The sequence below is a fragment of the Rousettus aegyptiacus genome, unplaced genomic scaffold (assembly GCF_014176215.1).
Source record: "Rousettus aegyptiacus isolate mRouAeg1 unplaced genomic scaffold, mRouAeg1.p scaffold_m13_p_13, whole genome shotgun sequence".
Classification (NCBI taxonomy): Eukaryota; Metazoa; Chordata; class Mammalia; order Chiroptera; family Pteropodidae; genus Rousettus; species Rousettus aegyptiacus.
Window position 1 is genome coordinate 51,474,268 of NW_023416288.1, and position 20,999 is coordinate 51,495,266.

The 20,999-nt window shown below is 34.4% G+C and overlaps 1 protein-coding gene across 4 annotated transcripts in view; it reads right to left on the reverse strand.

Annotated features, from left to right (window-relative positions):
* The window catches only part of CNTNAP2 (contactin associated protein 2), a 1,484,598-nt gene that overhangs the window by 874,992 nt on the left and 588,607 nt on the right, over positions 1 to 20,999 (reverse strand). The window contains exon 1 of one of the 4 annotated variants that reach the window (XM_036231129.1): positions 8,164 to 8,273. The exons of 2 other annotated variants lie outside the window; for them this stretch is intronic. The gene's annotated coding sequence lies outside the window, so the exon portion shown is untranslated. Of the gene's footprint in view, positions 1 to 7,331; positions 7,939 to 8,163; positions 8,274 to 20,999 lie in introns of those variants that run through there. One more of the 4 variants, XM_036231128.1, reaches the window with a different exon arrangement.

Here is a 20,999-nt window from a genome sequence, read left to right on the forward strand (position 1 = left end):
GCCTGTTAAAAACCCTACAAGGGGGTCTTATAATGAATTCTTTTATCAGGTATTTTTGTATAATTGCAAAAATATATATTTTAAGCACTGTTTGCTATAACCATCCTCTTATTCCTGCTTCCTTTCTATACTTTTCCTCATTTCCGGTAACATTGGAATTGCTTCTTTTATCCACTTTGCCAATATACACGGCAGTATGATATGGATTATAGAACCACGGGTCCTATGGAACTTGGCACCACTCTTATGTTTTAAAGAAACAAGTTTTGTAATGTACAGACCCATAACGTAGTCTGTGAAGGATTCTGTTCAATAACCAGATTCATAAAATTGCAAGTAAAGTATTTGGTTCAACATCTTATCAAAAAGGACCTAGCTTATACTTAATAAAGTAGCATGTGCAATTATAAATTCAAAATGTATTATTTTATTGAAGGAAATGGAACATTTTATTAAGTACTCATATGTCGTGTAACTACAATTTAAAAAATGTTTTAAAAATGTTTCAATTTTAAAAAGTTGAAAAATTCAAACGCTATAACGTAGAAAGTGAGTGTACTTTGTAAATTCATATGTATCTGTCATGACTTGGGGTGGTTTCTCAAATTATCTAGGAAATATTACATAGCTTTGAAGAGCAAAGCTTCTGGTTTGCACCCACGTTTCATCGTTTGCTGGATGAATGATCTTTAGTTAGTAACTGTGACAGTTAATTTATGTGTCAACTTGACTGAAGTACTGGGTGGCCAGCTAGTGAACAAATATTATTCTGGGTGTTTGAGGGGTTTTTTTTGGTTTTGTCTTTTGTTTTTGTTTTTTTTTTGGGGGGGGTAAAATTAATATTTAAATTGGTCGACACAGTAAAGCAGATTGCTCTCTCTAATGAAGGCCTGGATAGAACAAAAAAGCTGAAATCTACCCCAAGTAAGACATAATTCTTCCTGCTGATAGCCTTTGAACTGGGATGTTCGCTCTCCTGGGTCTCCGGCTGGCCACTTCACCCTGCACATCTTGAGACTTGCTAGCCTCCATAATCAAATGAGCCAATTCTTTCTGACTTTTGGCCCATGACATCACTTTCCTTAGAGCACTTACTTTAGAAAACCTGCAATTGTATTTTATTCTCTGCCCCTTTGAAATGTAAATCTTTTAAAAAGCCTCTTGCCATTTATAAAACCCACCAAGGTCTTTCTTAAAGGCCTGGAAGACAGACCTTTAAAGAGTAAACATTAAGGGAGCTAGGGTTCTGTCTCCCAGTTTCTATGGAAGGGTAGATGCCTAACATTGAGAGATCCTTGCTCCAAGTTGTGATAACTACCCTCTGTGATGATGATAAAAGAAAGTTTACTTTTACTTTAGGTCAAACCAATTAGTAACTAAGGCTGAAGGTCTAGATATCCCAAAGCCAGCTCTTAAAAATTCTGCATTCCTTTGTTTCTGTGAAGTATAGTTAAGACCTAGTTCTGGTCTCTCTCCCCCATGGCAATAGCTCTGAATAATGTCTTCCTTATTTGTTTAACTGTGTTCAGTGCAATTTTTGTTTTGACACTACAGTTTCCTATTTATACCTGTGGTCCTGAAAATTCACAATGACATTCCTTGCTGTGTGTATATATAGGGTGTATACATATACGTTTATATTTATATATATGCCATAAATAGAATTTCTATCAATACTCCATTATTCAGCCTCTTCTTTGTCCCTGTCTTCTGCTATCCTTATGCCTCCAAATCCTAAATTTCTGAGGCAGGGGAAAACATCACTGCCTTGTATCAGTGTCTGTACTGTAGCCTTTGTGACTGAAGCTTTCTCTGCTAGGTCAGTTAAAAATACAGATACAATACAAATAGAACATAAATGTGATACAAACAAATAGTAATACTTTGTCTATCAAAACTTTGTTGAACACCCTTGACAGATAATATTCCATTGGTCATTCTTTTTGTTCAGTGGATTAAAACTTAAAACAATTTTTTTTCCCCTATACTCCCATGTAGGTGAGACTGTCAATAGATATGATTAAAGATATAGGGAAGGACTATCATGTAGAAAATTGTAAGTTACTGTAAGATTTATGGATTTTATTTTAGGTGAAATGGGAAGTCATAGAGATTTGAAGCAAGAGATTTGACATGGTATGATTAATGTTTTCAAAAGATTAGTCTAGCTGTTATGAAGATAATGTATTATATGTGTTCAAAAGTGGATGCAAGAAAGAAAGGCCAGTTTGGAGGAACCGCACAAGTCCAGATGAAAGATGGTGTTAGCCTGAACTAACCTGTTAGTGGTGGAGACAGAATAAAGTGGAAGCATTTAAGATTCCGTTTGATGGTTGAACCATCAAGCCATAATGATGAAATGAAAGTGGGAGGTAAGGGAAAGAATGATGGGGACTCTTAGGTTTTTGGATGAGCAGCTGATATATTTTACTGGGGTGGGAAAAATCACCATATAATAAGAGAAGTTTATCAAACTTCCTATATACATCATCCTAGTATTTCAAACAGGTCTTTTGGCTTGCAAAAGTTATAGCAGTTTAGGTTTAGTATATAGTTCACTCTTGGTCTTCAAATCTTGCATTCATGATCAAAATAAAGCTTTATAAATTCAATTTAATTTTTTCTAAACCCTGCTTTATTTCTTTTGGTATATCTTTCTTCATCCATTCAGTTGTAGCTGTTTTGATTTACTTTCTTATATAGAGTCTATAGCTTTTAAATTAAAATTTTAAAATTTAGTACTTTTGTGTATCCACTGGCCCTATTTGTTGAATTAGGAAATGACTACTTCTCACCACTTCACTGCTACCACCTTAGTGCAAAAAAAATCATAAGTCAGATCATATCACTCCTTGTCAATAAACAACAATAGAATAAATCTCCAATGGTTTTCGTTGTAGACAGAATAAAATATAAAATCCTCGCCATGATTTATAAAGCCCTACAAGACTTCCAAATTCTGTCCTCACTTCTCTGATGTCATCTTCTAAAACTCTACTCCATTTTTACTGTTTCCAGCTATGCTAGTCTCTTCGTGATCATACCAGATGTATGTCTCTCTCTGTAAACTCCTGCCTCAAGATCCTGTCATTTCTTTTTGTTCAAATATCATCTTTTCAGGAAGACTTCCTTAATAGATCAGCAGCTTTTGACAAGAATACCACAAAAATTTGGAGAATATGTTGCCCTATGTGCACTGACTACAAATATAGTTAAGGAGATTTACAAATAAAGCTTTATAATATTCATTATTAACAATAGCAGATGACATGGAGGATATCTAGTTTTGTGCCACGAAGCTCTCTTTTGGGCTTCGATAGTCCATTTGCTTTTAATCAAATATTTGAGAAGATAAAAATGAAAAAAGTTAAAATTAAAGTATTAAAATGTAAGGAGATACTAATATTATAGTCATTGTTATAATTTATATTGGTACCAACAAAGAAGCTACCTTTTAATACTTTCTTTTGCATAAATAGCAAAATAAATAAATAAAAGGTTATACTTCAAATCTCTCAAATTGATAGGAATTTTGAAATCTCATCAATTGTATATAAAATATTATCTATGGAAGAGATCTAAATTCTTGACAAATCTCGAAAAAAAAGGGTCATTAAAAATAAATGGGTAAAATAATTGTAAATAGTTTTTTTTCTCTTTATAGTCCTTTTTTTCAACTACCATGCAGTTAAAAGTCATTTGAAATATAAACTGAGGATTTTAAACAGAAAATTAAATATTGTAAACAGAAGACAAAAATACTTAAATATAAACTATCCTACCTAAATTTCAGATGATGTCAACCAATGTCTCCAGAAATGGGAAAGCCATCAACATTTCATTAAGGTATAACAAATAAAATTGAATATTTAATTATCATTTTCTAACCTAGACCAAAAAAATTATGATACTATTATTTTAGAACTGCCAATCTAAAATTAAGAAAAAAAAAACCAAACCAGGGTAAATCATTTTACCCGACATGAAAATTTTAAGTGTGTAAACTCTGGGAGAGAGAGCAGATTACAGAAGAATCACAATAAAAGATATTTATTCTCTACCTTAAGGAATAAGAATGACATTATTAGTTCAACTAGTATAGAAAATAACCATAAAATATGATATGCCTATTAGGAGTTGTCTATGTTCCAATAAAAAAAAATTGAATGTGATAAGTCAAAATAAAAGAAAATTTTACAATATCCATTGAGCTTAAATTCCATTTCAACCCAGTTTTGGCAACAAAAGAATGGCTTTCCATTATTACATCTATAATGCTGTAACACACACAAATAATTAAGATTCCCCCCACTGTATTTATTATCATTCCACTTTTTAAAAAGAATGGAGGCAAAATATGATGCATGTGTTACTTTTTTCATGACATTTATATAAGACTAAAATTAAAAGAAAAAACATATAAGAGTACTAAGAGAAAATTCTGACTATATTGCAATGGTGAGCTCTCTTACTCTTTCTGAATTGACAAATTGCTAATTATGCCGAAACACTATCTTATCTGTGATTTAAACCAGATCTCTGGGTTAGTTTGGCAACATTTCAAAGTCTACTGCAAGCATCAGTCCCATGAGATTTTGACAAGCTAACACTATCTATATGAATTTAAAAGTATTGAAAACAAAATGTCTAAAACTGAAAAAATAAAATCTTATTTATGGTCAGTTGAGAAAGAAGTTCTAAGTACTGAAAAATATAATCTTTAATGCATTTGGTTTCCCTTGAGCTTCTGTTTTTGATTTAGTTGTTCTCCAGGTACTGAAATCCCCAAGTCCTTTCTCAAAAGGAAACGTTTTGCCTACTTGGTCTAAAAGTTGCAATCAAAAAATTGGAATGTGCCTCAGGTACTCAGGTTCTTTAATGCAGGCACATTAAAAAACCAAGGGGTTAAGAATTGATTTTCATGAAGAAAAAGTGAATCAAGAAACCCAGAAAGATTCTATTTTATCTACAGAAAATATTCTATCTCATGGGGACACTGAACTTTAGGGAGGTAAATGACAATCACATTCTCACAGCTATTATAGTGCTGCTGAATAGACAATCATTTCAAACTATTTCAGTGGAAAAGATATTTCAGAGAAAGAAGAGAAAAAGAGTGAACTTTTTAATGTCTCCTTTGTTATTTATGTGTTGCTCATAAATGGATGAGAGGCAATTTTGAATTGGCTGTAGACACATTTGCTATATTCAATTCTTTACCTGCTACTTATAGTTTTGGACAAATGGATGAGAAATGGATTCCCCAAGTGGAAAATAAGCAACACAGAAAAATTCAAAATGAACTCTTATTGTGAATATCTGAGCTATACTGTAAAGCAAGGAGAAAGATTGTAGACTAATGCTGGCTTAGGCCTACTAACACTGTTCTATGTGAGGAAAAAAATGCATTCTCATTTCAAGGTAGGTTTAAAGTTGATGATGTGTTCCTTCTTTGATCTATATCTAGCATTTAAGTTTTCTATTATCTCCTATGCTGTGAATGTTAAGTATTTGACCTCCAAGATGCATTTCAAAATTATATATATTTTTAAATATCATTTTTGTTTGTCCTACAGCAAAGGCTAGTCTGCACTGATGCCTCTTTTTGCATTCAGCCTTAGGTAAGACAATAATAAATTTATAAATTCACCTTCAATAATCATTTAATTTGTCAGAATCGCCATATTTCTGAGACCATCAATGTCTTACACTTGGCCTGGTATATCATAAGCTCAATAAATATCTGCTGAATGAGCAAATAAGACATTACATTGTACATAAAGGACAATATAATTTCTGGCCCTCAGGAAGCCAGTGGGCTCATGAGGAATATACAAAATAAAGAGTTAGCATGCCAAGTTTCAGAAATGTTTTGGAAGATTAAAGAGAAAAAAAATTTTACATAGAAATAGAATTAGCAAAATATAAAAACTTTAAATAGAAATGAAAAATTTTAAATGAAGAAATTGCAAGCTTAATGGGAGATGATTTATAGGAACCAAACAAGGAGTAGAAGAATTTGTTTTGCTTTTGATGGGGTGAATCCAGCATTCTTAGATGTAGAATACAATGTACTAAAGAAATATTAAATATAATATACATAGTATATTATACAAAATATATACTATGTCATATATAGCAATACATTGTAAGAACAACTTAAATTTCTACATGTTCATCATTTTGATAGTGAACAAGTTTTAACAGTTGTTTTCTACCTTTTAAAATCTCTTGACGAGAGTTTTTGAGGTTTCTAAATACTGTTTTCCAAGAAATTAAATATAGTTTTTCTTTATCTTACAAAACTGCCATAACACCCTAGAACTCATATTATTAACATACTTCAAATAAAAACTTTCTTAATATTTTTCATCATTAATGCCATATTAGTAAATGCTGTTTAGTCTATTGATTGATGCATACTTTTCTGAGTTCATGAAACTCCAGAAAGAGAGTGATCGTGAGGTTGCGGAGTCATCGTTTATGTGTCATCTTTTTAGTCCAGAACACTGCATGCTGATATTGCACATGTATCTCTTCATTTGGTAAGAGCCAGTGCCTAGAAATAACCAATTACCTATTTAATAGTTCCCACTTCCTATCTCTGAACTTGATTAAATGTGAGTTGGTGAAAATAATGTTTGTCCTTTGAGGGTTTAAGTAAGTTTAAATATAGCATTGCAGAGATTTTCTCTTTAAAGTCACTAATGTAAATATATGTTCATTGTTGAAAATTTGGAAACTTTAAATAGTTAAATGATGAAATTCAAAAAACTATGAACTCACCTCCCAGAACTACCACAGTTAAAATTTTGGCATATAAAATTATACCTATAGCAACAATGCTTAGAAGGAGATAATACAAAAAAAAATCTGAGGATGACTACTGAAATATATTTACTTTAAAAGAGCAACTTAAATGCTAACAATAGAGGTTTTATTAATAAAATTTAAGGCATGGCAATACAGTTGACTATTAGCTAGCCAGTGGAAAGTATAGAAACTAACAGTAAGTCCTCCCTTAATGTAACAGGTTCTTGAAAACTGACTTTAAGCAAAACTATGTCTAACAAAATTAATTTTATCAGAGGCTTTGATATAAATGTTTAGTTCCTACTGCACATTTCTAGCCACTAAAACATCAATAATCACTTAATTTGACAAAAATCTTCTATTTCTGAAATCACCAATGTCTGACATTTGGCCAGGTACATGATAGGTTCTTCCAAATAAAAATCCAAAACACTCCTAATATTAAATGTGAAAATAAATGTGAGCCAGATGTACATTTAAGTAATAAAAACAAGTAAGATAACTATTTTCCAACCTACCTATTCCAGTTCAGGGTCACTGGTGGCCAGAGCTCCTCCTGACAGCTCAGGGTGCAGGTGGGACAGGACACCCTTACAAATGTGTGGGGTCACTCACACACACCCACACTCCTCAGTCCGGGACATTTTAGAAAGGCCAGTTCATTTCATGTGCACAACTGCTGGATGTGGGAGGAAACCAGAGTCGGGGAGAAACCCCACCCAGACGTGGGGGAGACGTGCAAAGTCCACACAAACAGCGGCCAGTGCCCAGCGTCCATTTCTTCCCCCGCATCGGTGGAATGACAAAACCACACCCAAGGACAGGACACTGCGGCAGGGCCTGTACTTGCAAAGCGGTATCGCACAGCTTTAAAGGGAACCCAGAAGAGTCAAGAGAAGCCATGGGCATTTTCTGAAATTCCTCCGAGACACTTAAAGCATTTCCTTTGAAGGCAAAACCGTATATGGACCAAAACGATACAAGAGTCGAAGTTAGAAAGAAGTCCATAAAGCCGATCTCGGGGAGCAAATCGGGAGTTAATTGGTTTCGCAGAGCAGAGAACGCTCAACTCTCACGGCCGGCTCTCCGGCGCAGGCGTGGACACCCGAGTCTCTGTGGGGCTGCGAAACCCTGCCACAGCTGAAGAGTTCGGGAATTCGAGGCAACGAGAAGCAACAGGAATCTACGAGAGTCAAGGTGTGGGCGGGGGCAGGGCGGGGGAGGCTGAAATTCTGCGGAAGACGCGGCTAGACAACACGACCCCTCCCTCAGAAATTAGAAATGGCGGGCTCCGCGAAGGCTATTTCGGGGGTGGAGGCGGCGGGGAGCGGGGGGCATGTTTGCACTTACATAAAACACCTGCTCGGCCTTCGGGGACGAGGTGCCACCTCGCTAGGACTCTGAGTTTGAGCGGCGAGACGTCCACGAGGCCTGCGGATCCGCGGACGGCGGCGCGAGGCAAGCGCCTCGCACCGGAACCTGCGCCGCCGGGCCTTCCGGCACGTGCGCAGCCACGTGTTCCCGTCCCCGAACTCCCGTGCGGCCCCGTGGATCCCTCGAGATCTCGCGAGATCCGACTTCCTCGTGGACGCGCGGTCGCGGCACCCGCGCGTTGGGCGGGATTCCGCCGCTGTTCTGACGCATCCCTGGCGTGGGGCACCTCGGCGCAGGCTGTCCTCGAGCTCCTCTCCCTAGGGTCCGGCACTTTCTCCCTGCACACACCGGAAGCGCAGAGCACTCGCGGCGGGCCCCAAGTAGGGTGTCCACGTGCAGGAGGAACACTTCTCTCCACCTGGACCGGGCCAGGCCTGCAGGTGCGATTAGGAAGTGAGCCCCTGATCACTGCCTGATGGAGGGGCTTGGGCGAAGACGCCAGCTCCCCCTGTGCAGGGCGCTGGCAGTTTGCTGGGTGAGAAAGTCGGAGCAGTGATCTGAGGTTTTTCTTCAGAGAAAGGGCCCAAGGGGGAAAAAAATAAAACAAACACACACACCACAAACATACACTGATGACTTATTTCTTATTTCATACTGAAAGGACACTTAAAACTTTAGTCGAGGGTTTAAACATAGGAAATTAAGTAATTAAGAGAAAAACAAGAAGGTTTTTTTTGTAAAGATAATTGGATCATCTCCTATGCTATGGGGCTCAGATTTAAAAAAAAAAAAAAAGTTGTCAAATTCATATACCATGCAAGTTTGGTATGATCATTTACAAGTTTTGCAAAGAAGTGGCATAAATGGAAACCAGTAAAAAATAAACTAAAAAGTCAAGAAAATGCAAATAGTCTATTGTTTATAAATATGGATGCATTCATTATAGAAACAGAATTGCAAGAGGATTGTAGCTGAGGGGTTGGAATAAGTGAGGCAATGCTGTTTTTAGTTGTAAACCTTTTAAAACAATTTTTAAAAATCCATGTATTACCTCACTGAAAATAACGGACAATGCATGAATGCCATTTCAGTCCATGAGTAATGATATATATCTTTATACGAATAAGAATTTATACTATCTTTTAATCTGTTAGATATTTACTTGTAACAGGAGTTTTGTAAGGGAATGCCATATATATTCTTAATTTGGAGAATTGCATTAGATTTACGTAATCATAACTAGCTTATGGGGGTCATGGTCCAAAATTGTCACAAGACATTAAGCAAAATCAGCCTCACTTGGTAAATTTCATTTTCAACATTAAGCAAATAAAAAACTTTCTACAATACATTTTAACAAGTATATAAAACCTTTCCTAGTCTCAAGGTTATAAGCCATCAGTCACTGGAACTATTAAAACACCTGCCCCAGTCTTACAGAAGAGTTCTTTGCCCTTCCCAGTAAACAGATTCAGACACTTAAAGTTTTGATGGCATAAAAAGAAGAAGGCTCTATTGAAATCTTTCAGTAAATGGTCTGCCAAGATTGCTTCTTTATCTAAATAAGCAAAGGCTAAGGACTAACCCAAAGCTCTTGTGTCAATGATTTCTTTGCTGAAAATTTCTCTCAAGGATTTCTCTTTAACAGTGGAAACATGTGGCTTCTGGGTTCACAAATAATTTTCAAGGCTGAATGAAAGTTATGTCTGATTTCTTATTGTTATTTCTGCATCTATTGAGAAATAGAATCTCAAAAATATGCTACATTCTTTTTATAATGTATTAATCTTCTAAATACAAATGATACACATGCTTTGTAATTCTATACAGAAAAACTGCTAATTTGTTTTGTTTTAGAGTTCCTTACAACTCTACAATATTTATATTTACTTCACTGATGTTATATCATTCTAGCTGTAACAAAAACAATTTTAATGATTTTATGGTTTTAAAAATTGTTTTGGTTAGGTAAAATTTGAAGGCTACACAAAATATTATAATGAGCACAAGCCTGGCTACAGAGTGAACAAAAAAATTGTAGAAAGAAAACCTTTCAATAACTCCTTCATTCATTAACATATATTCGTTGGGGGTCTGTAATGTGTCAGGCATTGTGCTAGGTACACATTAGCTTCTTACCTACAAAACCCATGGTATGGATGGGTAAGAAAGAAAAAAGTTCAGTGTTATAGATGAAACTCAACTGGAATTATAACAATAGCAGAGAGGAAATTTTTCTATGCAAAGTGGATGGATGTAATTCTTTCTGTGGTTAAATATGCCTTGCATATTGGCAACTAAGAACAGATTAGAGAAGAATACTATTAAGGGAATAGAATTGGTTCAAGAAGCTTAAAAAATTTGTTATATTATCTCACACACACACACACACACGCACCCCTCAGATTAGTTTTAATATACAATTTGAAATGGCCTCATATCATAAGAAAAACAAAAATTCATAGTTATTTAGCAATTAAATATTCTGGAAAATTAGCTATCTAAAGAATTTTATTCGAAAGGACAAGAACCAGAACCAGCTACTACAAGTATTTTATATATTATTATCTTCAGTCGATGTCAGATACTTGGTAAATAAGCACAAACATTCTTTCGAATGAAATGGTAAAAATGGTTGATCTTTTATAGACTGGATAGAAATGCCATACAAGTACTCCCTCCTCTACAAGAATAAGGTATAGGAATCTAGAGAACTCAATAACGTATAACCCTTTAGATTGTCACCTTAGCCTTAAGATGTGCATTGTTTCTGTGTTCAGAAGCTTAGTGGAGGATTTCATAGCCTGACCCTGACCAGAAAGTTAGCTGGATACTGCTGCTAGAATATTATGGTTTATGTCTCGAGTACATACTCAAGATGCTGTCAGAGCATCAAAAGACACAAAGCTGGGATTTAATGGAATTTAGAGAGTTGTATAATACTTATTGTGACTGCTTTTATTCTTATTTGTTCTGATATTAGTTTTCTGTTACATATCAGGTATGAAAGAGAGTGAGAGCCCACCCCTTCTCTGACTACTGGATCTGACTGATATCTACTCTTTATAAACTTTTTCATTGTGAATGTATTTGCTTAGGTAAGTTCATAACATATCATTTTACTATTTGTTTTTTTTCCAATACATTTGTCACCTTGCTTTACTTAATGATCCTCCACATTAAGTTTTAATGAAAGTAAATTCTTATACTTAAGTTTTGCAGTATATATTTAGATTAATTGGCTTGTTGGTTCTTCGTGCCTGACCACTCTTGGAAGGTCAGTGAACTCTGCTACCACTCCTCAGCCTGTGATAGTGACCAGAAGTAATAAAAATCTCCAGGTGAGTAAAGAATAAGCCTTTCTAGAAAATATCTTGACGACTAATTAAGTCTTGTTCTCTGAGAACCGAAATTCTCCATTACTGTTTTTTGATTTTTATAGTTACTGATGTTGCAAAAGACTGAAGTAATAGATTTTCAGGTATGATGTAGTAATGAACTTATGAAAAATATGTAATGCCTAGAAACACTATTAATTATAAAGGTATACTTCTTAAATGATGGGTGCATTTTTAAACCAGTTTTATAACTCATATAGGTGTTTTTAAAAGTTTATATTTAAACTTATTTTGTGCCATTAAAAAAGAGAATGAGATATTGGAATTCGAAATTCACTTCCCTTCTTCTTGGTATGCGAAAATTGGTTGACATACAAAAGAGTCAGCCAAACAATTTTTAAAATCATTAATGTGTTTACAATTGGTTTGACTGGTACATTTTCCCCTCTACAAAGAAGTAGATTGGTTGAATAATTATTAAAATTTGGCCCCTTAAATTAATTAAATTATTAATTTTTCAAATATATTCCAGGTCTCTTAGAAATGGATTAGAATTTTTTTTTAGCTTTTCAACTTATTACAGAATATAATTTAAAAAATAATGTATAAAATTTTTGTGAAATAGAACTTATTTCTGTAAATTATAAAAAAGTAAGTAAAGTACACTTATTTTGGACTCAGACTTTATTCTTTTCTAACATATTAAGCTTAAAAATGATTGAGCAATTTTGATGATTTCCAAATAGATATAATTTAGAACCAGGCATTGGAATTATTGTTTTAGAGAATCTGTATTTTCCACTAAAACCATATTTGCACAGTTTTTTATCCTATTTTATGGAGGCTTATGTTTTAATTTAGATAGATTCCTTATCTGAATAGTTACTTATTTTTTGTGCACGTATCTTTTAAAAATTTTTCTTTTTTATCAAAAATTATTGAGTTAACATCAATAATTATTAATATGCCATGGCCATAGAGTTTGATGGAATTTTTTTGTTATTTTATATCAAAAACCTGTGAGTCTGGAATGTGGTAGGAAATAGTACATTGGCTTTGAACTAATTGAGGAGTGCTTTAAAAAGGGACTATTATAAAAGCACATGCCGGGTATAAAGAGATCACATGGGGAACTGCATACCCCAGGGACTCTGTTGCTCTTCTCCCTTAGCCTCGCAGAGCCTGGTGCGAAAAAGCTGTGTAGAGCAGGCCACCTGATGGAAGTGACCCAAGGTCACCTTTAATCAAAAGACTCAACCATCCTGTAGTATCCCTGCAGGAAGGGGACCAGGACAAACACCCCACAATAGCACACTTGCTCCTCCAGTCACCTGCTCATGTTCCTATGGGCAAAAATCAACTGAAAACCAGAGAGCCAAGGAACCTGTTAATATAGATTAGAAAACGGTAGAAAGGGAATATAAAGGGGAAAGTGAAAAATATCATCAGAAAACTAAACACTAACCTTCTGAGTGATTAGCAGAGAGTCCTCTAGTTTCTTTAAACACCACACTTGTGGCTCATATGTGTTTTGGCTCACTCAACAGTTACCTCAAACTTTTGCAAGTATCTTCCTGACACCAGATGCTGGAAAGATAAAGCCACATTCTTCCAGATGTCTTTACAGATGTGGTTTGCATTAAATGCCAGTTAGGGGCATATGCCCAAGTCACTCATTTGGGGCTGAATTACATGGTAAGAGTAGGATCTGTTACCCATTTTGCTATCATGGTGGCAGAGGTAGTACAGGCTAGATTGAGCAACTATGACAACAGCCTACTGACCTTTGGAGAATTGGCAGCAATCTTAATGACCCTGGTCTACTGCATGGTTTGGGGAGATTATATTTGAAGGTCAGTTTAAAGCCTATTTCTGAAGTCCCGTCAGTTTGCTGAGTGTATACTTTGATAAATTACTTTTGCCCTACAATACCTAAAATGGTTTCTGTTGTCTGCAACTGAGAATCTCATAATACAGCATTCTTAAAGATAGCAATGAAAAGTCTGTCATTCTGGCAGGGCATTTGACAAAACATTCTTATTATTTTCAACCTGACCTACTGAACTCATTTTGATACTTATTCTCTCTATAAGCGAGAAATAAAGGTTGTATTTATAATAGGTGAAAGGAAAATTGCAAGTGATTAATCCTTCTATTTATTTCAACAACAAATACATTTAATATTTTCAGAAAAAAATACGTACGATAATAGGTGCTTTTATTATTACATTCTCTGTGTAAAACAGATGAATTTAGAATAGGCAAAAAATATGTTCTTATAACTGTCAACAAAGTGGTGGGTGAGACTGATTCAATAATTTCTGTGATGATTTGAAGATCTAGAGAAAATAAGTAGAACATACATATTAACTAGAAAACATACATTTTTAAAGTCGTTCTCCTTATAGGACATTTTACTACTCTTGCGTATGATCAAAATTACTGACATGCCAAGATTTTTCTTCAGCGTCCTGGATTGAAACACATATATCAAAAGATTTATAAAATAATTCACAGTGTTGAGCTTTAAAAAAACAGCTTAAACACAAACAAAAACGAATGAACAAACAAAAAAATCCCTTCAGATTTTTAAATGAGAACTATGGTAAATTTTGTTTTCAAATAATTGATAGGTCAAAGATTTAGGTAAAACAACAACAACAACAAACTGTTTCCGAGTCTCACGAATAGAAAGTGACATATTTATTTCACAAGTCCTCTATCATCTTACTTTTTCATCTTCAGTAACAGCTATAGCTCTCAAAATTTGTAAAGGAAAAAGTGAATGACATCCTCTCCAAGTAGCCTTCTTTGATGACCCCCAGATGCAAATAACTCTGACCTATGAATGTCTCATATGGATTGTTAGAAACATTATAAACCTATCACATATTGCTATATATATTTTGAGATTTGTGAACAGAGAGAGTGGCTGTGAATATGGAGAAGAGGATGTATGAATATGGGAAAGAGAACAGAGCTGACTGCATTAGGGCTTTCTAAGCCTCCAGGCAAAAATGGTGAAACTATTTTATATTGCAAAATGTACCTCTAGGATTAACTCTCTTAAAGAAAGAGGAAATTTGTAAAAATCTAGTTTCTGAGACCGTAACTTGCAAAAATCAAGAACGAGAGAAGAGAGAGCTGACAAGGCATGTCTTCACTTGGGACTCCATGTAACTCATTATGGGGAAAAAACCTAGTAGGGGTGTCACTGTTCAGTTACAAGAATTCATCCTACGCAGAGTCTATATTTCAATAATCTCAGCAGAACAAAAAAGAAAATGTAAGAGATAAGAATTTGAGGAACTACTAAAGCAAAAGTTCTCAAACAGAATCACCCAGAGAGCTCTTTAAAACATGGATTCTGGGCCCCACCTCCAGAGTTCCTGATTCAACAGGTCCAAGTGAGGCCCAAGAATGTTCCTGCCTACGGGTTGCAGGTGATGATCAGTGATGCTATTGGTTTAGGTATTATACTTTGGAAACAAACATATTAAATAAGTGGATTTGGTACTTAAAGATGGAGAGATATCCTCATGAAATGAGGGAGTTATTCAGAGGTGGAGTGAGAAGTAATTCTAATGACCAAAGTAATAATAACAAGAGCGAAGTCCACAAGCAGTAGTGGACAATTCATGTAAGTAGCTGAAACACAGTACTATTTGTAGCAGGAAAAACAGACACCAAAGAGTGAAATGTCTCTCTTTCTTAGAGTAAATACTATTAAGTTTTTATTTCTCCAAACTCTGTTTCCACTAGAAAAGGAGATATATGTACTTACCATTATGATTACTTAATTTGAGCATGTTTTTTCTTTAATCTGACAATATAATATAGTTTTAATAGCTATAGTTAATACATTAAACATATGGTTTCTTCAATAATTACTGTTTTACATTTGTTACTACTAATTACAGTATTAAATTGTTCACTCGTTAATTTGTGCTGTCAAAGTTTTTATTTAATCCAGACTGACTGCTGATAGAGAAGTAACTTATGCACTTCTCCCATTAGCTTGGCATCATTGATATCAAGCCGCTGCATGTTGTAATGGTTTGTAATCATGTTGTTTTTGGTGACTTAATTTTCCCGTGATGATCATCTCAATTTAGCCATTTCAGATATGAAATAGTTTCAAAGAATATTTCAAAAACTTATCAAGACTGTTGTTATTTGTAGTTTAATATAATTTTAATACCATTTTGATAACTGCCAGTTATAATTTTCCACCCTCTCCAGCTGCCTGTTTACTACTGGATAACTTACTGCTGCAGTATTGTGCAGGCAAACTGAGCAGCTGGCTTAAGAAGAGTCAAAAGATCCCCAGGATATTCTTTATGGATTGGAATAAACTGAAATGAGTAAACTCCTTGTTACTTTAAAGTGTGTATATGAGTGTTGGGTGTCTGTGTTTCTGTGTAAAGTGAGCAGGTTTAGTGAGGGTATGGGGTAGATAGATATACAGTAATCCTTCACTTTCAGAGTCTTTTGACAGACTAGGATTAGGGTGAGGTGAGTGATGTACTTGCTTCAGGCACAAAATTTAAAGGGATGTCAAAAACTCAGTAATCAAGTTAAATCATATTTTAATGCAATATTTCAGAAAATCAAATTGGCATATGTAGCCTATGCACCAGTTCTCATTTTTGTAAATTAAGTTTTATTGAACTCAAGGCTGGGAGGGTGAGGTGAATGAGGCAGGTCATGCAAGTCGAGGGTTGTATCTTGTCTTTATTTAAAATGTGATCCTTTGTAATGAAATTTTTTTGCATAAATTCTGATTTTTTTTAAAAAAATTATGATTTCTTAGTTTCTCTGAGGTCTTCCTAAGAAATAGTGGCTATAGAAATGCTTAACAACCACACTAATTTTGGAAGAGGTGTGAAATTAAACATGATTTGGAGCACGTATTACATTCTAAGGACAGTGCCAGGCAGTGGAATTCAGGGAATAAGACTTAGTCTCTTCACCTATGGAGGTCAGTCCATTACTTATGCAGTAAATTCTGTAATGCAGAGACAATGCCTTGCACATCTCAGAATTTTATACAAACTTCATCACAGTACCTTGTGCATAGAAAACACTCAATAAACACGTTGAATAGATCTTACATTCTTTGACATGAAAGTATCGGCAACACATTCTGCTGATCCCTACATTCGCTAAACTCTGATCATGTATCATACACTCTGCTAAGCATCCTCTGTTTTAATTCTTACAACCATCCTAGAAGGAATGTAATTTTATTATGCTCGTTACACAAAAGAGGTAACTGAGTTTTACAAAATTAAGCACCTTGCCCCAGATTACACGGCTAAACTTGTCAAAGCTGTAATTTGAGTCCTGAGCTGTATGACTTCAAAGTTCCTTATATATCCGCTATGCTGCCTCAAAAATGATTGAGAACATTTTTTCTTGTATTATCAAAGATGCATTCCTGTGATCTTTACTCTAGTAATACACACAAGGAATAAATAGTTTTACATGGTTCATTCATTCTTTTCCGCTCATTTACGAGAGTACAAAATGTCAGATCTAATTTAATGAGTTAACCTAATATGCTGCTCTAAGTAATAAAAGAAACTAACATTTAACGTATTACGGACAATGTGTTAAATGTTGTATCTAATTTTGCTTTCAAAAAGAAACAGTGTAAGTATTCTTATTACTTCCACTTTATAAATGAGGAGTTTGAATCAGAGAAATGAAGTGACATTTTTAGCCACAGAACTAATAAGTGGCAGGTCTTAAATTTGAGCCCTGCTTCTTCTAATTTTAGAATTCTCACTAAACAGCACTATTCCATGCTGCCTCTTTTCAATTTTCACCTACTTCCAGACAGTCTGCCCTTAAAATACTCATCATTATGTTTTCTCCTTCACCTTTCTATAAAGAAACTTGTCTGAATAACCTCCAAAAACAATGTTCAAAGAGTGAAGGTAGTCACTCAAAAGATACATTGGTACATAGCTTACCACCACATTCAGAATATGGGGACTTGTGTATATTGTAAACATAAGTAAATCAACATGTAATGCCTGCAGTTAATTTATGTGACAAAATTTATAGCATCAATAAAAGCAAAATCAATTTGGTTACAAGAGGAAAATTGAAAAGATTAAAAGTGGTAAGCATTTCCTTTTTCCTTTATTAACTATTTTCTTTGAACATAACTTATATGTGAAGAAATTATAAAGAAAACTGTAATATATAATGTTATATATATACTTTATTTCCAAATTTAGATAGATATATAATAATGTTATGCACCTCTTTATGTATTAAGAATGTTTATTTTCATCTTATATATATTAGCATTTTTACCGGGTAGATCTGACATGATATCGTTCTAAATAGATATAATAAAATAAGTTCTATTATGGAGAGGAGTGACATTAGAGAGGATTTATACTCAATTAATGTTTTACTTTATTGATCTAGCTTTTATCATCTGTTTCCTCCTCCAGGTTCAGGCGTGTCCATGAGGATGCCTATGACCTAGAGTGACCTCTACATTAGCACAAATTACCTACAAGCCTCAGCCAAAGTGAGGACCATCTTAACATCCAGGTCCCAATGGTGCCTGATCCCACTATTTCCCACTCCTGCCATCCTTAGGAGATTTAGGCCAATCTTGCCTTCCATTCCTTGAACAAGCTAGTGTATTACTGCCTCACCTTGCACCTTTAGATTCTTCTACCTGGGACTCATCATTTAGATCTCAGCTCATGTGTCATGTTCTCAGAACACCCCTTTTTTTTTCCTTTCATCCATTTAGTTATAATTTATTTAGAGTAAAAATTCTTCTTTAGTGTATAGTTCTGTGAGGTTTGATGAATGTGTGAACCACCACCACAGTCAAGATAGAGAACAGCTCCTTCACCCACAGAAATTCGCTGTGCCCCTCTGTTGTCAATCCCTGCTTCTACCTCATGCTCCAGAAAACCAATGATCTGTGTTCTAGCCCTACAGTTTTTCTTTCCCAGAATGTTAAGATGTGTGAAATAACATAGTATGTAGCCTTTTGAGTCAACCTAAATGTTCTTCACTACTTATATAATTTTGTGCACAATTTACAATTTACCATTGTGTTATTTTATTTTTATAGCACTTATTATTCCCTGAAAACATCATTTTACTGGTCTGTGGTTACTGTCTACATATTATGTATCTACAAATTATCTACCTACATGACACTTTGGTACAAATTAGAAAAAAAAAATTCAGGTTCACTCTCAACTAGTATACTTAAACAAAATTTAGTCTTGAAAGTATTTCTAAGATTAAATTTTAAGTCAAGTGCTCAATCCTCAGAGTGGACTTTTCAACATTCAATGAGCCACTTTAAGTCTAGGTACTATACTTTTTAAATAAAAAAGCAATATAATAAAAGATGCAAGGATTAAGTTATATATAATGTACAAAATAATTTATGAAGATTCAGTTGTCTATAAATTATCAATGGAGTAAAAATAAAGAAAAAAATTAATTATGTTTGACCCTTGTCAGTTCTTTGATGAAAAGCTGATTCCCATGTATGATGAGATCAGAGATAAATATTTATGATTACAGATCAATGGAATATAATATACACTTATAAATTGTATATTTCAATTTTTAAAACAATCATTTATGAATCATTTATGTATGTATAAATTACATATAACATCTTATAAAGCAAATAGGAAAAATGTCAGCAATAAATACTACTATAAAGATAAGTAAAATCAAGTGTATTCAATTTTAAACTAGATAAGCAGAGGATAAAAATTACTACTACTACTACTACTATCTTTCATCTCTAGTATTTCATGGGTTAAATACTAGTGAGTAAAACTAATACTTTAGGCAGAATTACTATGTTAAATGAATACATGATCCGTAGCAAATTTATTTAAGAACTTTAAAGAAATGTAAAAGAAAATGCCTGGGACTATGAGACAAAGGTGTCTCTTGATAGAAATTCTACTATATATAGCCACGGTGAAAAAAGAAAATTTGTTGATTGGTGTTTATGAGTCATTTATAAGGAACAGTTTTGATATAATTCTAGATATTCTTTACCTATTAATATTATTTGTGCAAAAGAAACTTTAAAATGGAACATTTTCCGTCTCAGTTTCACGTAATTTGCCAGAAGCCAACAACAGAACATGAGGTTTCCATTACCCCAGTATTCAAAAGCAGAGAACTAGAATATTTGTATAGGATTAGCAAAGGGAGTATTCAAAAACCTCTCTCCTATCTTTTCCTGTTGTGATTCCATGGCAATGAATTTGGATGAAATATATAATAAATGATAAAAAAAATCAGCAAAATTGATATATTTCCTCATTCTCTTAGTTTTCCCTAATTTCTTTTATATGGTTGCATAATTCTTAACCTCATAGTAATTTTCTGAAATTTCTTTGTTTCCATGTGAGAATTTGTCATCCTTCCTTTTTTCATTCTTAAAATGTAGACAAACCAAAATGAACACTTAGCTTAATTTTCCTCTTTTATTCCTTCTTAGAAGGTTAACATATCTATGTCTGTCTATCTGTCTATCTCTCTGAGTTCCAGAGACACATATAAGTAATATGTACCTCATAAAATAATCCATGCAGCACCTACCCTTGTCTGCATATTTATGTTAATTTAATCCAGGCTCAAAACTACATTGTGATCTATGACCAAATGTTTTCCCTACAATCTGTTTTGCACATTGTCACTCATCTGAGCACATTCTGTATAATGCTTCTTGAATATGGTACCTGCTTTGCATTTCCATCCTATTTAAGACCCATCTTTTTATGTTTTAACCTCTCGGCTATTATTTTTAAGACAATTAAACATTTTTCCTATTGTCATACTTCTCTATCCACTCACGAAATCATGTTTTTATTAACCTCACTTTCTGCTCTCTGTTTAAAAATCTTCATCAAACTCCCAGCTTCTATCTCTTATAGGAAAAAGCTCGGACCTCTCGGCCTGGCATCATATACCTCCTCTGTGTGGTGGAGACACTGATTTTGCAGCCTCATCCCTTTCCATACTAACTACTCCCGTACAGACACCATACACACTCCGCCTAACATAACCGGTAATTACCTGGGAACTCTACATTTTCCATGTACTCTTCCGAAAAGTGATTCTCCTCATCTGCCTACTCCAAGCTCAGTTAATGTTCAAGGTTCAGGCCCTCTTTTTCCATGAAATTTTGCTGATTTACCTAAACCAATATCTTTTTATAGCCTAGACTCCATTTCCCATTTATACTTCTGTTATGAGAGGTTACAAATTCCATTAGGACCAATAACAAAAGAGACAATAATTTTCCTGAACGTATCAATTACATATAATTTCAAAATCTAAAATCAACAAATGAAGGGAGCAAATACTGTCTAACACATACCTTTTGCTATGGAATTGGGTCAAAAGAAGGAGTAGCAAACTGATCGAAATAATAAAGGGACAATGTTCTCCTGTATG